This window comes from Acartia tonsa, chromosome 9 (genome assembly GCF_053477335.1).
Source record: "Acartia tonsa isolate MP-2025a chromosome 9, ASM5347733v1, whole genome shotgun sequence".
NCBI lineage: Eukaryota > Metazoa > Arthropoda > Copepoda > Calanoida > Acartiidae > Acartia > Acartia tonsa.
The window spans coordinates 38,887,076-38,892,432 of record NC_137268.1 but is presented as its reverse complement, the minus strand read 5'-3'; the positions used below and the strand labels follow the sequence as shown (position 1 = coordinate 38,892,432).

The 5,357-nt window shown below is 29.5% G+C and overlaps 1 non-coding gene across 1 annotated transcript; it reads right to left on the bottom strand.

Annotated features, from left to right (window-relative positions):
* Positions 1–4,749: 4,749 nt before the first annotated feature.
* LOC145329151 (U4 spliceosomal RNA) lies at positions 4,750–4,890 on the bottom strand. The gene has a single exon (XR_013882779.1). It is a non-coding gene; the product is annotated as a U4 spliceosomal RNA (small nuclear RNA).
* Positions 4,891–5,357: the final 467 nt, after the last annotated feature.

Here is a 5,357-nt window from a genome sequence, read left to right as displayed (position 1 = left end):
TTAGTTGTAAAACGCTTATTGTAAAATAGTAAGTCTGATATATCTTGTAATCTAGATTTATTAAAGAAAGAACTGCCTTACAGGCCCAAAATGTAGAAAATGTTTGCTATTAAAATTATCTGGGCTGATAAAAAAGTTGTAGCGTGGCTAATGAAACAAATTAAAGCCAACAAACATATGTTATTTCAAAACAACCAAAAATAATATAATTTAAATTTTTTTATTTAAGTTTGAATAAGGATATTCTGTTCATTTGTCACTGAAAGGTCATCTATAATACAAAGTAGAACGATGTCTGTCTGTTTGTTTGTATGTCTGTTTGTTTGTAGCGAAGGATCTTGCTAACCGCTGAACCGATCGGGTTCTCCTTAACAGGGTACCTTCTCATAGATCCCGGGAATGTTTATAGCAATTTTGGGGGAGGGTACCACCACCATCCCAAGAGAAATCACAAAAAAATAAAAAAAATTTATAAAAAGACTTGAACGCAACAAAGGTAGGTATCGTAGGGACTTGAAAGCAACATAGATTAGAACATACTATTTTTTTCAAAAACAAACATTTAAAGTGCCACTAGAGGCCTTTAGGGGCGTAGCCGCTAGTTAATAATATAGTATCTACGGAGTTTAGCTCCATTTCTTCCCTAGCAATAGTCCATATAAAGCTATAGACACTTAGGATAAGACAATGACCGATAAATTGATGTACATCCCCAATGAATGATGATACACAATATACCCTTGATTAGAATACAATTTGTGGTTGAAACGTTTGGATGCTCAACTTAATGAACCAAGCAATCAACATTCAATAAAAGTCCCCAAATTTATTAAGCCAACGAATAAGAAAACTTTATTGTATAAGTTTGGGGACTAGTGTAATTACAACCCCATGTCTCCTTTATCCCTGTATAAACAAACAAACTCAATTTAAACGCCAAATACGCTTGCTAGAGCTGCACTTTTATTATATGATATACTAAAAAAAATTTCTATTTAGTTTTCAAATCTATAATTTACTGATCTTTTGATACGTAAAGTACTGCGCTTCTTGTGTATAAAGTTATTTTTGCAATCAAATATAATTTTGCTATCTGAATAAGCATAGTTTTGGTTCAATGTATGAACATTCAACAAACAAATTTGTGTCGACAATTACAAACAGAATGGATGGATGGTTTTTTTTGTTTTAAAATTTATTTCAATGAAACAAATTAAACACATTTATTATTTGGTATAATTATCATGTTATGATAATACAATATTGTAAATAATAATATCTAACTAATGCGAAATAAGTGGACATTATTTTTACTGAGCATCAAATAATCAATAAATTTATCAATTAAGTTACTATTAATTCCAGTGTTATTGAGAATTTTAGAAGCAAATTGAGCAATAAACAATGTCTGAGCAAAACAATTAAAATCGCTGAATTTCAATATTTGTTCATCCTTGCTTATTTTTAATGATCTGTCTTTTGCTATAAGTGTTAAAATACTAATTTGAATATATTCATCATTTTGATATACAGGAAAATGTATATTGAACAGATAAAAGTTTTCTTTCAAAAAAATAAAATCTGGTTTACCATCATTGTAGTAATTATCAAGAAATAATGCGAGACAATGCGTAAAATAACTAGGGAAGTAGCATTCCATAATTGAATGATCAGTGTCTGCTTTTACGTTACATTTCAAGCAAAGATTATTATACAATAATTTCATTTCATACAATTTGCTTCTACTTATAAGAGTACGGTTAAATTGTTCAAACAGAAAACTTTTATAGTATAAAACAATAGGAAGCGACAGAATTTTATTAAAGCTATTTTTGAAAACCTCAAATTCTGGATTGTATTTTTTATCCATTTTTCTAGTTTTAAATGAAGGGGGGACAAATTGATCTTACAATAATTCTTTGTTTGTTTTTTTTAAATAAAAGGTATATATTCTGGGAGAGTTTTCAAAAAGCTTTATGATAGGCTTCAAAACAAACTTTTGTTTTGATTCAGTTAAACAGATTAAGTTATTAAATTCAAAACCACTACACATATTTTCCACCACTTTTTGTAGTTTTAATAAAACTGGTTTCTCAGTAAGATTTTCTTTAATGGCAGAATTTAACAATGGCCGATATAAAACTTTGTGCTGTATTTTGATGAAATCAAGAATTGATGCAATGGTGTTTAGTCCATGCTCGTTTAGTTCCATTATATCCACATTGTTAAATTTGACATTTTTTGCCCAAACAGATGAAGTAATATTTGAATGAAGAAAGGTTTCTCTATGCTTTTCTAAAAGTACTAAAAATCCTTTGGCTTTTCTAAACATTAGTCCACTTTCTAATGGATAAAAGGTTCTAAAATTTTTAATATAATTATGAAAGATTTTAGATCCAAGGTTATCAAAAATACTACTTATTGGTACATGTTTGTGAGACAAAAGTCTTGCAATATTTGAGTTTGGAAAAAGATGGGCGTGCTTGATTAAATTTAAAAAAGCATTAAACCAAATAATAAATGATTGTTGAGATGGTAGCAACATATTTAGCCCACCGTGAGAAAAATCCATCTCTATTCTATTTTTTGCAACCTTGTATCTATAAGAATTGTTGCCTTCATTGCTTTTAGAAGACCAAAGAAATTTTGCTGTTATTTTCCAAAGTTTTTTTTATTTGCTTTTGATTTGGAGCATAAATTCTAAAGATATGAAAAGCCATGGTGTTCATTAAGGAGAAAGTAATATTTCTACGTTTGAAAACATTATCACTGCAAAAAAATGCAAATTTTTTAGATTTTGTGTTAAGTTTTTCAAATAACTGTTCATATGTATAATCTGCTGCTTGAGTCAAATTAAAAGATAAATATACCCCTAAATGTTTTACTATATCACATTTAGTCCCTAGAATTAATATGTTAAGAGGACACTCCCCATTTGTAAGAATTTTAGTTTTTTGAAAGTTGATTTTGATGTTTACTGTTGACTCTAATTTTTGAAGTGAGTTGGAAACCAATTGTATGTCTTCATTTGACTTTAATTGAAAGGCATTAGAGCCATCGTCAGCAAAAAAAATTGGATCAAATGGTTTTCCATCCAACTTCAAAGAACGGTTTTTAATTTTAGGACTTGTTAAACAACAATAAAATATGTGGTTGTAAATATCAAATAAACTTCCACTTGAAGGTGCCCCTTGAGAGAAACCAATTTTATTTTTATATTTCTTAGATGAGTTTCCTTTTACAACAATTTTAAAGCTTCCGCCATTTGTAAGAGAGATCCAAGATTTTGCAAAATTGCCTTCTGGAAAAATATGTTTTATTATTGTCTCAACCATGACACTTTGGTTGAGTGTGACTTCCGAATTAGCGGGAAGTTCTAGAGATCTTGTTTGACGGACACACAAACCCCCAATACCAGGAACCATCAAGTTTCAATAGCAGGTTTGATTATAGATTTATTGAGGCAAACTATTTCAAAGTCCTGAAATTACAAAATCAATTAATACAAAATTCGAGTTTTTTATAACCACGTAATCTTATTTGCTTTTAAAATCCTTTTTTCTACGGTTAAGAATCTTTGGGTACTTTTGGCTTTAAAGGAAAATTATTTGGTTTAATAAATCATTGTTAAATGCAAAAATAAAGGCACATAAAAAATTACTAAAACATAATAATTGAATCATAATAAAGTTTCATGTTTAGCTGGCTAAAGCCTTTAAAACTTATAAAATTCGTCCTATACACCATTCAATTTAAATAAAATGAACAAATTCTACCTGAAGTTCTTATGGTTTAAAGCCCCTGGTATACTAGGGTCGTTCACGCACTATGAGACCAATGATAGGCCAAACTTTATTCTCCGAAATCTTCATCCACTCACAAATCATTCAAAAGTAAAGAACGTGGACGCATCAAAACATAAACAAACTCATGCCGCGTCTCTTTAGAAAAGGAAAGTCAAACAAAGACGACATTTGCGCTTAATTTGGGATAATGAATAAGGAATTAATTTCGATCTTGATAAACACAAAGCTTCCTCGAAAAGAGGTTAAGACAATTATAGTATTTGATACACAATGTAATGCCTTATCATATGCACGTTGTAGATCAAAAAATATAAGTTGGCTATTGTAGTTGTGCACTTGTTGCAAGAAAAAAAGGATTTAACTCAAAAATTGCGGTAGATTTAAATAAAATATATTTCTGTTTATATGATTAAGTTACTGTATTTATTATTTTTATATATTTATTAAGATCTGGTAGAAATGTAACACAATTTTTAGGATAATTTAGTGCAGGACAGATTTTAGGCTGTTTTTGAGGTGTAGGTCAACCCTGCAAAAAATGACCCTTTGAAATACTAAAATTGCCCACAACCACTTTAAAAGATCATAATTCAATGTGGCGCTACATTTGAAAAGTTTTATACTAATTTGTAGTTTTTTTGCATAACTTATTATTTTAATTATTCACAGTTTTAGATTAATAAGATAAAAAACTTTTTTTTATTTAATCTTAATATGCTTTTAAAAAAACAAGGACTATTTTTCGCATTGTGTTAGAGACAGCTTTCCGCGGATAATAAAATTGTATGAGTTAAACCCGTTTGTTAGCCCCCTATTTGTGATGAGAAATTGTCGGTAGTACGATGCTATATATATTTTTTTTCAATATGGCTGAAAATCGATTCGAATACCCCTGATATCAATATGTTTCATAGCAACTGGTAAAGATCTTTTATTCTAATTGCTCCCGTAAGAGCCTTCAGAAATTGCCTCAGGTGATGATATTTCACATCTCCAGGGCGGGGTATTGGTTATAGTTTTCAACTAGCAATAACAGCACCTCTCTAAACGATCATTGGTTACTGTATCGCCACTGCGCAAAGTTACTGTTATAGTTTTACTTTTGGTTTAAGTATAAAAAAAACATTTAATTTAAAATTACCCTATATAAACAAAACCTTTAATCAAAAACACTTGTCTAATAAATCCTTTATAACAAATTTAAAACGATAAACTTAATCCAATATTATACAATTACTTTAAAACTTAAATTAATATTTTTTGTTAAAATAAATAGTCACCTAACGTTAAAAACCTAAACTACATATTTAATATTTTTATATTACAGGTATAGCGTTTCAGATAAAAGTGGGCGGGACTTTTTTTCATCTTCCTATTATATAAAGTAGTAAGCATTTTTTGTCTGTCCCGAAGGATCTCGCTTACCGCTAAACCAATATTGTTCTCCATTACAGTGAAGCTTCTTATAGGTCCTGGGAAGGTTTTAAACTATTTTTGGAGAGGGTGTCTTTACCCCCTCCCCCCAAATATTTTTTAACTCTTTTAAAAGTC